At 32.6% G+C, this 16,307-nt stretch overlaps 1 long non-coding RNA gene across 4 annotated transcripts in view; it reads right to left on the bottom strand.

Annotated features, from left to right (window-relative positions):
- LOC106970598 (uncharacterized) overlaps positions 1–16,307 on the bottom strand; it is a 215,141-nt gene that overhangs the window by 91,867 nt on the left and 106,967 nt on the right. The gene's annotated exons all lie outside the window — the stretch shown is intronic.

Here is a 16,307-nt window from a genome sequence, read left to right as displayed (position 1 = left end):
TGAAATTGGAAGCTAATTCTCAGAAGAAGGGGTTATTCAAACATCAATGACCTGATATTTTGACTAAGAATAATCTCCTGCTATAAGAGAAAGACAGCAAAGAGTGATACATTAGCAATATTAAAAGAGGTTAGTATTACTTCTACAACTCAGAATTTGAATGATAATGTTCTCAAAGTACACATCAAATATTTCTTTACTTACTCTTAGAAGGTCTCTCAATTAAATAAATCTGAAGATATAAGGTGATAAAGTATATTCATCTGCTGAGAGAAGAATTATTTTTGTATATACTTTTTTTGTTCTGATATTTTTTGTGGTCTAGTACCTTCAGCTTAGTAAAAACTATAAAAACAAATTGAAAAATTGTGAAAGGAAATATATATAAGCATTTGAATGATGAACATCCCTAAATGTGAAATAGACTATGAGGACATAATATAGATGACTCTTACTACAAAGTATTTTATGAATTTAAAAGATATTCAGTTCATTATAAAAAGGTAAATAAATCAGAAGTAATGATATGCTACATGAAGAGACATGGGAGAGGTCAGGACATTTTAAATTTGCCTAAAGAATTATGTGCTGGGACCTCTGGAAGAGTACAAGAGTGTCAGCAAAGATACTTCTATGGTACTGGCTGCTATATGCAAAGAAAATGAAAGTTGCTGTCTGTGTCCAAGAATGTGTGTGGTGGGGGGAGCTAGGATGGCAGAATAGTGGGAGGACCCACAGGCTTGTTTCATCCCTCATGCACACCTAGATACTATCAAATCATTCTGAATACCCCAAAAAATTGATCTGAAGACTGACAGAACAAAGTACACAACTAGAAGGAGAGAAGAGTCCACATCCATGAAGGTAGGAAGTGTAGAGACATAGATTGGAGGAGAAATGGATTGCAGGTGCCGCTGAGGGGAGTGGACCCTGGTCTCGGGAAAGGCGAGAAAGAGGACTGCAATCCTTGTGCGATCGCACAAGGCGAATACTTCCCTAAATGAAGCCTAAAACTAGAAAAAAGGGAAATAATAAAGATTAGAGCAAAAATTAATTATATAGAAACAAACAAACAAACAAAAACAGTAGAAAAGATGAATGAAACCAGGAATCCAGTTAAAATATAGGTAGAAGACATGAATAGACATTTTTCCAAAGAAGACACACAGATGGCTAACAAACACATGAAAAGATGCTCAAAATTACTCATAATTAGGAAAATACAAATCAAAACTACAATGAGATATCACCTACACCTGTCAGAATGGCTAAAATTAACAACACAGGAAACAATAGATGTTGATGAAGTTGAAGAGAAAGGGGAACCTTCTTACACAATTGGTGGGAATACAAACTGGTACAGCCACTCTGGAAAATAGTGTGGAGGTTCCTCAAAGAGCTAAAAATAGAAGTACCCTATGATGTAGCATTGCACTACTTGGTACACCCAAAGGATACAAAAACACTGATTCAAAGGGACACATGTAACCCCAGTGTTTATAGCAGCATTATCAACAATAGCCGAATTATGGAATAAGCCCTAAGGTCCATCGGCTGATGAATGGATAAAGAAGAGGTGCTAAACACACACACACACACACACACACACACACACACACACACACACTGTAATGTTATTCAGCCATCAAAAAGAATGATATCTTGGCATTTGCAACCACATGGATGGAGCTAGACTGTATTATACTATGCTAAGTGAATAAGTCATTCAGAGAAAAACAAATACCATAGGACTGCACTCATATGTGGAATTTAAGGCACAAAAGAGAGGCAAAACATGAAATAGATTCTTAACTATAGAGAACAAACTTGAGGGTTGCAGGAGGAAAGGAGGGTGAGGGAATGGGTATTCAGAGGGCACTTGTCATGAGCGCTGGATGTTGTATGTAAGTGATGAGTCACTAAATTCTACACCTGAAACTAGTATTACGCCATATGTTAACTAACTAGAATTTAAATAAATTTGAAGCTACAAAAAAAAAGAATATGTATGTGCACACACATGTTTGTATGTTATGATTTTTATAAAAAATTAGGTTATATTGGAAAAATGTATGAAAAATAGGATATTGGACATATGCACTTCTTTTATTAGGAATAAGGAATTTTATAAGGAATAAGATTGTAAAATTTGCCAGCAACTGTATTCTATAATTAAATCAATATTGTTATTTATCCACGTAAATTTCTTTGTACACATTTTTTGCTGTTCCTTAAAATGTAATCATAAGTATACTATATTTAGGTACAATCAATATTTTCTTATGTTAATGAGACAATTCTATATTCTATGTCTTTAATTAACACCATATCAAGTATATTTTTCTACTTTGCAATCTTTGTTTTCACTAACCTCTACAACACCCATCTTCTTTCTTCCTCATTACCATATTTTCCTTGCTCATACTATTGTGTGTTATAAACATAATTAATATAACAATCATATATCTCAATGGTAGCAAACAACACAGATTTGCTTACGGCTTGCTTTTCTACTCATGTATATATTGTAAAAGCAGAACTACTAGCAGTAAAAATTAAATAATTTGATCCTTTGTACAGTGGCTTAGTATTCCATGGTAAAGATGTTCTGTAATTATTTCAGTCTTTCCACTGTTGATTAGCATTTAGATAAATTTGAGATTTATTTTTCCATCACAAAAGTACTGCAATAAATTTTCTCATAGCATGCCTTGAGTATAAGCATGTGTATATGCTGTGTGTGTGTATGTGTGTGTGTGTGTGTGTGTGTGTGTGTGTGTGATTCCAGTGGTGAAATGGGTCAAAGTGTACACATTATATATTACTCTACAAATACTGAGAAACACAGTCCAGCACATATGTTGAAATTCACATTTTTCTGTCAATCACTGAGAGTAGACTTTGCCTACATTCATGCTAGCATTTAAAATTTTCACCCATTGAATTATGTGAATATGAGAGTTAAGTAGTTATGGCTCAGTAGTTAGAGCTTGTTACTTTATTTGCATTTTCCTGAACACTAACAAAATTGAGTTTTAATATCCTCTGGAAATTTAAATTTCTACTTCTATGTATTGTCTATTAAAACTGTGCCATGTTTCAATTAAATACTCATCATTTGTAATAAAATTCAGGAGAGTTTCGTATGTTTTAGGAACTACCTATTACATTATCATTTGATTTGCATTTATTTTATAGAACATTGCTTTTCTCTTGCTTTTAGTGTATTTTTGAATAAAATGTTAATTTTTTGTATTACCAATATTGTCATTACTTTGTAACTTTTGTACTTTATAATTTCTTTAATATGTCCTCATGTTTCCCAAATAAACTGAAACATTTACTCTTTTTAATAAACATTTCAGCATTTATTCCTTCTGAATTTTTCTTTATAAACTATTGTTAGAGCTTACGTTTTTTTCTTTTTTAGATTGATAACTATTTGTGCCAACACCATTTATTAAGTGCACATTTTATTATACTATATGGTCCAATACCAAGAATGAATTGTATTTCTTACAATTTAAGTTCCTGTGCTCCAAATTCAATACTGTACTATTTTGTATACAAAAATTTTTTTAAGTTTTTTATATGATAAAGCAAAATCTTCCTGACCAAACTTGTTTTATATATATTTATCAATCTCATCAATGAGAACCCTTAACTCTGAATTTGAGCCTAGTTGTTGGATGGAAAAATTGAGTGTGTTTCGTGATGATTGGTCGAATGTACATTGCAAGTAGAAAGAAGATTTTCTCTTCCTTCTAGTCATAATGGACTTATTACTTTCTAGCCTTTTAAATTAGATGTAGCCATGTGACTCACTTTAGCCAGATTACTGTGAATGGAATGGGCTTATGTGTGCTTTAAGAGAAAGAGCACTGAGGAACTGGCACATGATTCACCATATTCTCTTTCTTTGACTGAGAGGTCACTAAGGTCTTCTGTTGCAATGATGGTTTCATTGGACGGAGTAGTTTGTTACCTATGTCATGACTAAATATGACAAATACTGCTCTTCTACTAACAAAAGCTTTATCATTGCATTGGACATGTATTATGAACATGAAATAAATCTTAGAATTTTATTCTAAATTTTTATTATACTTTGTTTTCAGAGTACTTACAGTTTCACAGAAAAACTGAGCAGAAGGTACCGAGATTTTCTATATACTGCTTACCCTCATACATGCAAAGCCTCCCCTTTTGTCAATATCCGTCATAGAGGGGTACATTTGCTAGAATTGAAAAACTGACACGGACACATCATTATCATCCAAAGTCCATAGTTTATATTAAGGTTCACTTGGTGTTTTATATTCTATGACTTTGGACAAATTTTAATGATATATATCTACAATTATTCACTGCCTTAAAAATCCCTTTTGGTTGGCCTTCTTATACTTGCATTTATAATTGAAATGATATAAACTTAAGATGAAAATTTATGAAAAACTAAATCAGTTTATGACTATAACTTGAAGAATTGTAAAATAGCTTTGATACATGAAAAAAATATTATTATCCAATGAATCACAGATAGTGATGTCCCTTCAAATGTCAATTTGAAGAAGCAAGAGTTGGGAAGGGTAGAGCACACTGTCTACATTTTAATGATTGCATGCCAAAAATATTTTCAAGAAACATAAAGGAATAATGGTTTTATGCTTAATTTCATTTTTAATTTGGTTTCTATTGCTATATAGTAAACTGCAAAATATTAATGGATCGACTCAGTGTATTTTAATGTATATTCATTCTGAAGTACTTTCCATTAAGCTCAAACTGCAAAATATAAATTTTGGAAATCTTCAGATTCTAAGAATCAATAATGGACATTTGTGTAAGTTATATGAGACATGAAATGAAAAATTGAGCTCATATCATCAAAATAAAGAGTTGCTCTCATCTGTTTTTAATATATTCTCCTTCTAATTTTAATTTTGTAAAGTTCAATCTCAACATAACAAAGTAAGTTATATCTGTGCCACGCCAAAATATTTGAGTATGGCACCGTGAAAAATCAACTGATATTGTGTAACACTAGATCAGGATGGCTTTAGTAGCTGATTATCAGTCTAATTAATATTCTAATACTTAGAATCTGAAAAGCTTAGAAAATTTTTCTCTGGATATTGATTGATGCAAATGAAGACATTTATAATGCTACAATAACCATTCCACCTGCTAGTGAAATTTTTAAATATTAATTGCATCTCCAGTTTAACATATCATTTGATTGGCATGGCATGTATTACTTGCTGTTGAGCTCCTACAAGAATATTATTTTTATGCATCTTTGGCTTTTATTAAAAAGGGTTGGCCCAATTACCTACTTCCAAGTTTTAAGATCATTATGACATGTATTCATTCATGTTAAATAAATCTTGTAGAATCCTATAACTTTAGTACCCAAGATGTGTCCAATACCAGTCCTGTGACAAAAGGTCAACCAGTTACCACTATCCTATATATCAAAGAAGCAGGACAATTAGAAAAAGAAAATTCACTTGTTAGTATTGTCTGTTTAGTAGAGTGCAGTATTTTGCTCCTTTATGCATTTCAATAAAGTAGTAAGAAGTGGCTTTTAACATTCCAGTGTCACTAAGGTATTAGGCGCAGAGCAATGTGAGATGCTTCTTGTGGCGTTTTGACCTGTATATCCTGACGTTTGGGAAGCCACCTAAAGGGCTGGCTAGAACTAATTGTGATTTCTGAGTCAAGGATAAAAGATGCAATAGGAGCAAATTAAACTTCCAGAATATAGCAGGGCAAAGGTGATGAGATTTCCCATATGTTATGAAGACACTGCAAACATTAATTTTAATAGAGTGGGATTGAAAGCGCCTCACTCAAGAGGGTTACCTGTCATGGTGAGGTTTCTACACAAGCATAAGCCAAGGGGAAAGTGATAATATATCATCCAGAGAGTGTATCACATGTTCCAAGGATATACAGTCTCATAAGCCCTTTGGTGCCTGAAGCAACTGCACAAAGCAGAAAATTAGACAGCACCAAGGTCAGACTACCATAAAACCATTAATTAGGACTCTTTGATTGCTTCTCACATCTCCTTCCATATGTCAGTCTGGAGGAAACAAAGGCAGAAGAGAAAGAGCTAGAAGTGGGAAGAACAAGGACATTGAGTGTACATCATCTTTTTTCCCACTGCAGTTTTCCTAGTCTGGTTCAAGCCAAAGAGGGAATGTTGTAAACTGGGCAGGTGATGAAAAGTGTTTTATGTAGGTTAAACTAGCCACTTTAATAAAACAAACAGATCTCATAATTAAAAGTGAAAGCTGTGGAATTTACTCAAGATGTCATTCATGGGTGAGAAAGAGATAGAAAAACTATGTGTGCAAGCAAGAGGTGGCAGGAAAAAAAGTGGGTGATTCTGTATTTGCTCCCTAAGGGGTCCATCTCATTCAATAAGATTGTTACAAATAAATGAAGATTTACTCTTTTTTTTTTTTAATTTGAAGGTGCAATGCATGGTAAACATGGGAAGACACTAAGATAATTATTGATTTTCTGGCATTTTGAAAATATATTAATGAGCATGCTTATTTCCTATCATGAAATAATGGAATGCAAGACTAGAGAAAGGAGCATTTTATAAAGAATTATACTTAAAAAATTAGAACATATTTATTTTAAGAATTAGAATTAAAATAGCTATGTTATTATTCTTGAAGGTCTTTTTTGTCCTAGAAAACATAAATGGTTTATTGTAAAAAACAAATACAAAAATCATTTTTTGAGACTGGCCTTTTCCAAGTATAATAAACTTCCCAGTACAAAAATTTTTGTGTTATATTTGTATTAGGAGAGAAATTTATGGGGAAAAAATGAGGCATTTACAGGCCTATATTCCGTTTGTAAAATTCTGGAAATAAGGAAGAGGAATGAAACATGAATTATTTGAGAACCACAATAGGAGATGACACTAAAAAGCAAACAGAAAATTATATTTTGCTGAAAATTCTATTTCTTTGTCTTCTAAAATATTAATTTCAGCCAGTTTGTTCCAAAATTGAGCTATAGACGTAATTAGAAACTAATGGATTGAACAAACTTGGGTTGATTAGACTCAGTGTAAGGAAATAGTTTTCCAAGATGAAGATCAATAGCCTTTTCCAATATCAAAGTCATGAGGGATAAATCCTAAAAAATTAGGTGGAGGAGGCAGAATTTTCCTTATTCTTAAATCATTCTCTAAACTCTAGGACACCAAAAGAAAATCCTGATCTCTATGTGTTTTGTGTGCATGGAAGAAAACTCATGATAATAATGATCATATCCACCCCCCTCTGGCATTGGGAAGCAGCAAGATATTGAGAAAAAATAATCCAACAGTTTCAGTAATTTTCATTGATCATAAATAATACAATGTTAATATATACAACTAAAAATAATAATATATATTTAAGGTAAAATGTAATGCTAGGTTTGTAAATTTTCTTGCCATTCTTTCTCCTTAAACTTCAAATTGAAATGACAAATAAATGGAAAAGAAATTCAGGAAGACAATGAGGAATAACCCCAGAGTTAGGCATAATTTCTTGTAGGTAAAGAATTAGGTGCAGTGAAAGTTCTTATTTTCTCAAACATATTTTGCTTTAGGCAAACCTGAAAAACAGAATTTGTCATATAAATAATCTGGTATCCAGATCTATGTGTTATTATTCTTCATAATTCTTCTAAATAAATAAATGTCACATAATGATATATAATTTATCTTTAGGACCAAAAAGGTGAGTTGAATAATGAGCAGCCCATAGGATATATGTTACATTTATTTAATAATTATAATTTAAATCTGTCTTGACATATTTGATAAATTACATAAATTAAAATGAGAAAGATTGTGTCAGTATTAACTCATCATTAAAAGCAAAAGAAGGTAAAATTTCCATTGTTCAAAACAAAATTTCACTAATCTTTTGCATAAGAGACAAGTCTCTCAAGATGGCTAGTTGAGAGCTGATGACTAGAAGGTATGATTGAGCTAAAATTAAGTAAACAAAACTGAAATTCCCTGCATAACCTAAGTACTTTATGTCCAGTAGTTATGTGAAGCTTATCATTGCTATTGTACTTAGAATAAGAACATTAGATTAAGAAATTTATTTAATCATTCTTGTAATAATAGTGAATAAAGCCTGATTTAGTTGAATAGTATTGTATCTGTTAAGTTTTCTGAAAATAAATTTCATTTTAAAAATTGGAGATTTTATTTATAAAATAAGACCAGCTTACCATAAAAAAAAAGAAAGAAAGAAAGACAGGAAAACAAATAAGATGAATTTAGCAAACAGGAACAAAAAATGGAAAGCAAATATGAGTTGTTTGAGAAAAGCAAATTATGCAGCAATATGAATAATGTAATTCCATTACTATAAAAACACATAGACATAGAGACCATACATATGGTATATGTATGTATGTACATTATGCACTAACAAAAGATTGTTAGTACATAGAGAAAGGGAGGTGTAGGGTACTAGGAAATTTTATTTTTGTGGCTTTATAATTTTTTATTGAAAACAGTAGATGATGTTCAAAATTAATATTTTTAAATTTTAATTTACTGTGGCAAGAACATAAGATTTACCCTTTTAACAGTTTTTCTTAAATTTTCACAAATATGGGGAAATTAAACAACACATTCTTGAACAACCAACGAGTCAAAGAAGAATCAAAAGGGAAATTGGAGGGACACGTAGGTAGCTTAGTCAGTTAATATAAGACTCTTGATACCAGTTCAGGTTGTGATCTTGTGGTTATGGGATGGATCCCCATATCAGCTCCATGCTGAGTGTGGAGTCTGCTTGGCGTTCTCTCTCTCCCTCTTTCTCTGCCTCTCCCCCATTTGTGCTCCTTCTCTCTCTCTCTCTTTCTCTCTCTCTCTCTCTCTCAAAATAAATAAACTTTAAAAAAGGGAAATTGTAAAAATATCTTGGCAGAAACAAAAATGAAAATTTAACATACCAAAGTTTTAAGATTAAAAAAAAACCGAGTATTAAGAGGGAAATTTATAGTGATGAATACCTGCATTTCAAAATAAAATAAGTTCTCAAATAAACAACTTAAAATTACACACTAAGGAACTGAAAAAAAGAACAAATTAAGACTATAGTTAACAGGAAGGAAAGGAAGGAAATAATAAAGATCAGAGCAGAAATAAATGAAATAGAGACTAAAAAAATAGAGAAGGCCAATGAAACTAAGAGCTGCTTGTTTGTTTAGATTAACAAAACGGACCAGCCTTTAGCCTAAGAAAAAAGAAGAGACATTCAAATAAAAAATTAGAAATAAAAGAAGAGCACAGAAATAGAGTATCATAAGAGACTAAGATAAATAATGTATGCCAACAAATTGGATAACCTACAAGACATGGATAAGTCCTAGAAACATATAATGTAATAAGATTGAATCACGAAGAAAAAGAAAGTTTAAACACATCTATTGTTAGTATGTATGTTGCGTGAATAATCAAAAACCTAAAAAGTCAAAGTCTAAGAACAGATAACTTCACCGGTGAATTCTACCAAACATTTAAAGAAAAACTAACACCAATCTTTCTCAAACTATTCCAAATAATTGAAGTGAAAAGAACACCTCCAAATTTATTTTAGGAGTCCAGTATTACCCTGATACCAAAGCCAGATAAAGACACCACAAGAAAAGAAAACTGCAGGCCAGTATCCCTGATATTTAAGAAAATGGTAAGATGCAAAAATCCTCAACAAAATACTAGCAAATCACATTCAGCACAATATTAAAAATATCAAATACCCTGGCCAGGTGAGATTTATCTCTGGGATGTAAGGATGGTTCAAATTATGAAAATTAATCAAGGGCACCTGGGTGGCTCAGTTGGTTAGGTGTCCGACTTCGGCTCAGGTCAGGATCTCATGGTTCATGAGATCAAGCCCTGTTTCTGGCTCTGTGCTGACAGCTCAGAGCCTGGAGCTTGCTTCAGATTCTGTTTCTCCCTCTATCTCTGCCTCTCCCCCGCTTATGCTTTGTCTCTCTCTCAAAAATAAATAAACATTAAAATATTTTTTAAAAAATCAAGGTTATAACTCACATTAACAAAATACAGAATAAATATCACACAATAGTGTCAACAGATGCATAAAAAGCATTTTACACAATTCAAAGACCTTTCATGATAAAAGAAAAAAAGAAGTTAACAAATTAGCGAATAGGAGGAAAGTATCTGAACATAGTAAAAGCCATATGTTAAATGCTACAGCTAACATCATACTAAGTGGTGAAAACTGAAAGAATTTCCTCAAAGATCAGACAAGGCAATTATATCCACTCTCATCACTTCTCATCACTTCATGGTACTGAGTATTCTAGCTAAACAAACAGAAGAAGGAAATTGTATCTTCATCTTAAACCACACACAAAAATCAACTCAAGCAGATAAAAAACTTAAATGTAAGACCTGACTTTGTAAAGCTTCTCGAAGAAAACATAGCATGAAAGCTTTTTGACATTGGTATTGGCTATGATTTTATGGCAACAGCATAGGTAACAAATACAAAAATAGACAAGTAAGACTACATCAAACTATAATGCTTCCACGCAATAAAACAAAGAATCAACAGACTGGAGAGGAATGGGAGAAAGCATTTGCAAGCCATATTTCTTTAAGAGGCTATTTTTCAAAATATATAAGGAACTCCTGTAACTCAGTAGCAACAACAACAAACTAATAACCCAATTTTAAAAATGGACAAAAAGACTTGACTAGATATTTCTCCAAAGAAGACATACAAATGGTCAATAGATATATGAAATATGGTCAATGTCAGTAATCATTAGGGAAATACAAATGAAAACTACAATGAGACACTTCTTTATACCTGTCAGATGGCTATGACCCCCAAAACCTCCAAAAAAAACAGTGTTGGAAAGATTGTAGAAAAATTGGAACATTTGTACACTGTTGGGAATACAAAATGTTGTGGCCACTATGTAAAACAGCATGGAGATTCCTCAGAAAATTAAAAGTACAACTATCATATGATGTAACAATCACACTTCTGGATATTTATTTAGAGTTGAAATCAGGATCTTGTAGAAATATTAGCACTGCCATATTCATTGCAGCCCTATTCACAATAGCCAAGATGTGGAAGCAACCTATCCACCATCAAATAAATGGATAAAAAAATGTGGTACATACATACAATATATTCCTCAGACTTAAAAAGAAGGAAATTTTGCAATATGCAACAATATGAAATAAACCTTGAGGACATTATGCTAAATTAAATAAGCCAGTCAAACATTGCATAATTTCACTTGGTGGATTAGTGGTTATTAATGGGCTGGGTGGAGAAAGAAGTGGGGGGTTGCTAATCAATGGGCATAAAGTTTCAGTTAGGCAAGATAAATAAGTTTAATAGATCCGTTGAACATTGTGTCTATGTTAACAATGCTGTATTGCATCCTTAAACCTTTCTTAAGAAAGTAGATCTCATGTTAAGTGTTCTTACAATAAAACAAAATTTAAACACTTGAAATATTGGGATACCTGGCTGGCTCAGTTGATGGAACTTGTGAGTCTTTATCTCTGGGTTGTGGATTTGAGACCCATGTTGGGTATAGAGATGAGTTAAAAATAAAACCTTTTAAAAAATGAAAGAGTAAAATTAACTGTTTGGAAATGGATATAAATATGAAAATTTATCAAGAAAGTTATTGGTGTCCCCAGCTTTGCCACTCTTTAGTACGTCTTCAAGAAAAAGCAGAAGAAAAAAAAATCAAATAAAAATAAAGATAGCCAAGGAAACAAAAAAATAATAAGAAACTCTTTTGTTTTGGTTCATACTCAGCCACCTAAAGGAAGAAACAAATTGAGGATCGTTTCAAATTCCTTGCAGCTCAAAGTATTTTTTTAAAAGAAATGTTAAAATTAACCACTATTTTCAAATGTAGAGCTTGGATAAACTTAACTCAGTTCCTAAGTTCCACTAACCTGCAACTTTTTGTTTAATGTTGCTGTGCTTCTGTCATTCTACCTAAAAATAAAGATAATATGCCTCTTACAGAGTTGTACTAACGATAAAAGGAAAGTATTTGGTCCATATTTTAGAATTGCTTTAAGCCTTTCATTTCCTTGAATGATCTTTCATTTTTAGGACTTCAACAGATTCAGCAAGATTCATTTTTTATTGGTCAGCACCATAGAGATTTCCAAGTGGTATTTCACAGGAATTTTAAAAAAATAATATCAGTATTCAGTGACAAATCTCCTGAACAATTTTATATTTTTATTTATAGTGTTAATTTTTATGAATAACTTTGATATACTTTAAATTATAAAAATATTATTTCTTGAAAATACTAGCAAAATAGTTATAAACTGAAATTGAAATAAGGATAGTGTGTTTGTGCATACCTACATTAGTAATATGATCTATTTGATATTAGAATTCATAATTAAACCATCATTTTATGAGTCTTGCTATCTGATCATATTTGATAAAGTACTGATGATGCATGTATAGCTAGTTAATGCAGATAGATAGGAAGTAAAAAAGAATCCAACCTGTTTTCATAATGGACATATTACTCTTCATCAATGTCAAATTCTACTCTCTTCTCCAGTGAACTGATAATTACGTCATTATTTGCCTTTAAATTTGAAAGATAATCTATTTGGCTTATACGTCTGGTAATTCATGCCACAGAAATAGATGAGGTTGGGTTTTTAGATTTATCATCGTAGCCACAAGAGACATTACTGAGCAAATTTTGTTCAGTAAGGAGACTTGATGTTTGGCAGTACATTGTCATTCACAGGGAAGGTCATGGAGGATTAAAGCATCCTTGCTAATTATTCCTATTATGATTGATGTGGGAAGTTTTTTGTTTGTTAAAACTTGTCAAACGAAATCCTACAATGGCCTCTCCTCATTTTACAATTTTATTGACACCAAGAAAATTTTGATACAGCAGTGATGTGGGCTCTATTTATGTACCCTATGTATTGTTTATATATGCTCTAAAACAGATCATAGCTAAGAAAGATAATATAGGTTAAGATTAATTTACATTTAAATGACAAAATACTGCTTTATTTTTTATTTGCATTTGATAACACTGAGTAAACATGATTAGAAAGTTATTCACATGTCATCCATAATTATGACTTTGGTAGTTGGAATAAATCAACAGCACCTTAAAAATAAATCATTAAATCACTTAGTTAATTCTAGAGTTGTTACATATTCTTCCTATCTTTTGCAATCTCTGTTGTAATTACAGAGAAAGAATATACATTGGTGGGTTTGAGAATTATGTCTTATTATTATTGATGCCTTTACTGCCATTTAATTTGTTTTCACCAGAGTTTGGATAATCACAAGTTGTAATTCTTGTCAGTATAAAATAAACAAGCTATGAAACTGATTAAATAGATTTAAATATCATAATTAGAATTAATTTGGATAACATATAATTTCTACAGATAGAAAGTAAATTTGTACCGCCCTAGTCATAAATTTTAGATATTTCTGAGACATGGTGAAATAGAACAATTTGGAACAATCAATTGGAAGTGAAAATGTTACATTCATTTTCATGAAGAAACCGCACTGTTTGTCCTTATTCAGACTAATATAAAACACATGTAATTTATCAATAGCTCTCTTCATTTGTACCAATCTGGAAAATTAGCATTAAGAAGATGTTATCTCAGACAGTTCCTATAAAGGATATGATACTTTGAGGGAATGTGTATTAAGAGAATGTAAACTTAATTCTTAGTTTAACTGATTGCCAATGAGAGAGTCAAATATAGGAAAAACTGTTTTGAATAATCATTCTGGAAAGACAAATGTATGATTTCACTCATATGTGGAATTTAAGAAACACAGCAAACAAACAATGAAAATAAGAGACAAAAAACCAGACCCTTAAATATAGAGAAGAATCTGGTGGTTGCCAGAAAGAAGGTGCGTGGGGGGGAATAGTGAAATAAGTAAAGGGGGTTAAGAGTACATTCATCTCTGGGAGTACAAGCTGATGCAGCCACTCTGGAAAACAGTATGGAGGTTCCCCCAAAATCTAAAAATAGAACTACCCTGCGACCAGCAATTGCACTACTAAGCATTTATCCATGGAATACAGGTGTGCTGTTTCAAAGGGACACATTCACCCCCATGTTTATAGCACCACTATCAACAGTAGCCAAAATATGGAAAGAACCCAAATGTCCATCGATAGATGAATGGTTAAAGAAGATGTGGTATATATATATACAATGAAGTATTACTCGGCAATCAAAAAGAATGAAATCTTGCCATTTGCAACTATGTGGATGGAACTGGAGGGGATTATGCTAAGTGAGATTAGTCAGTCAGAGAAAGACAAAAGTCACATGACTTCACTCATATGAAGACTTTAAGAGACAAAACAGATGACATAAGGGAAGGGAAACAAAAATAATATAAAAACAGGGAAGGGGACAAAACAGAAGAAACTCATAAATATGGAGAACAAACTGAGGGTTACTGGAGGGGTTGTGGGAGGGGGGATGGGCTAAATGGGTCAGGGGCACTAGGAATCTACTCCTGAAATCATCGTTGCACTATATGCTAACTAATTTGGATGTAAATTTAAAAAAATAAAATTAAAAAATGTACACTCATCTCGATGAGCACTGAGCAATGTACAAAATTTTGAATCATTATATTATAGACCTGAAACTAATATAACACTGTATGTTAATTATACTTGAATATAAAAGAATAATCAATATATATTTATGCACAAGCTATGGGATACTCTCACAATCACATAAAAACGTAATATATCAATACATACATATAATAGTTGGCTCTACTATTTTATTTTTTTTTATTTTTAATCTTTTATTTTTGAGAGAGAGACAGAGACAGAGACAGGGACAGAGTGTGAGTGGGGGAGGTTCAGGGAGAGAGGGAGACACAGAATCTGAAGAGGATCCAGGGTCTGAGCTGTCAGCACAGAGCCAGATGTTGGGCTCAAACTCACGAACCTCAAGATCATGACCTGAGCCTAAGTCAGACGCTGAGCCACCCACCCGCCCCAAGTTTGCTCTACTTTGTAATTAACTAGATCTTTCAGTGGCTGCCAGGTCTAACTTTGATGAGAATATTCAAAGGGCATTTGGGTAAACTAGAAAAGAAACAGTGAGGATACAAAGATCAATACAATGATCAAAGAAAGAGGATTTTCTTATGTAACAATTAAATGACTTCCCACCTGACACTCCTGTGTGTGTGTGTTGGGTGGGGGAAGAGGGTGGGCAGCTCTAATATATGGAAACATAATAAAAAGCAATTCCTGTGAAGTGAAAGAAGCAGAAAGAATCTCAGAGTGTGTGTAGACCTAGAGCAAGGGAATTGTATACTGAGTTTCCATTTTGGGGGCCCAGTAAATTAACTGAGAGGGTACCCAGTGAAAAGACACAGACTTTCTAGCCAGGAGATACAGAACACTGAGGTCAGGGAAATTCTGGCTAATAAACATCAAGTCCTATTAGGGAAAGAGCCAGAGAAGAGATATCAAATTATAACTATGCACAATTCTGATTAATCTCTAAAATATTCGTGTATAGGAAAGACTCATAGTAGCTCAAACAAAAACAAAATATCTGAACTGAGACCAAAAATGTTACTCCAGAGATACTGTTTACAGTTGAATTCCAACCAAAATCATTGTTTACTAAAACAAACCAAATTTATTTGACAACAATAAACAGAATCCAGAATCTTCACAACTTAACCTTCATGAGTCTAGAATACAATGCAAAATTGTCCTAATACAAAGCATGAAGAAAACGTAACACATTCTCAAGCGAAAAGAATATCAATTAAGATTGACCTTGAGATAATCTAGGTGTCAGAATTATTAGGCAAGAGTTTTAAAGCAGCTGCTAAAAATACTTAAAGTAAAATAAATATGCCCCCAATGGAAAAATACGGAAAATTTCAGTAGTTAAATATAAATTATTTTTTTAAGACTCAAATGCGTAATTATAAAGCTAAAACTTATTATATGTGAAATAAAAATAATAGCTGGGTGGGTCAATAGAAATAATACAGATAATAGGGGGTACCTGGGTGGCTCAGTAGGTTAAGTGTCCAACTTCAGCTCAGGTAATGATCTCGCAGTTCGTGAGTTCGAGCCCCACATCTGGCTCTGTACTGACAGCTCAGACCCTGGATCCTCCTTCAGATTCTGTGTCTCCCTCTCTCTCTCTGCCTCTCCGCCGCTCAGTCTCTCTCTCTCTCTCTCTC

The sequence above is a fragment of the Acinonyx jubatus genome, chromosome A1 (assembly GCF_027475565.1).
Source record: "Acinonyx jubatus isolate Ajub_Pintada_27869175 chromosome A1, VMU_Ajub_asm_v1.0, whole genome shotgun sequence".
Taxonomy (NCBI): Eukaryota; Metazoa; Chordata; class Mammalia; order Carnivora; family Felidae; genus Acinonyx; species Acinonyx jubatus.
Note: the sequence above shows the minus strand (reverse complement) of the source record. Positions and strands in the feature narration are given on the sequence as shown.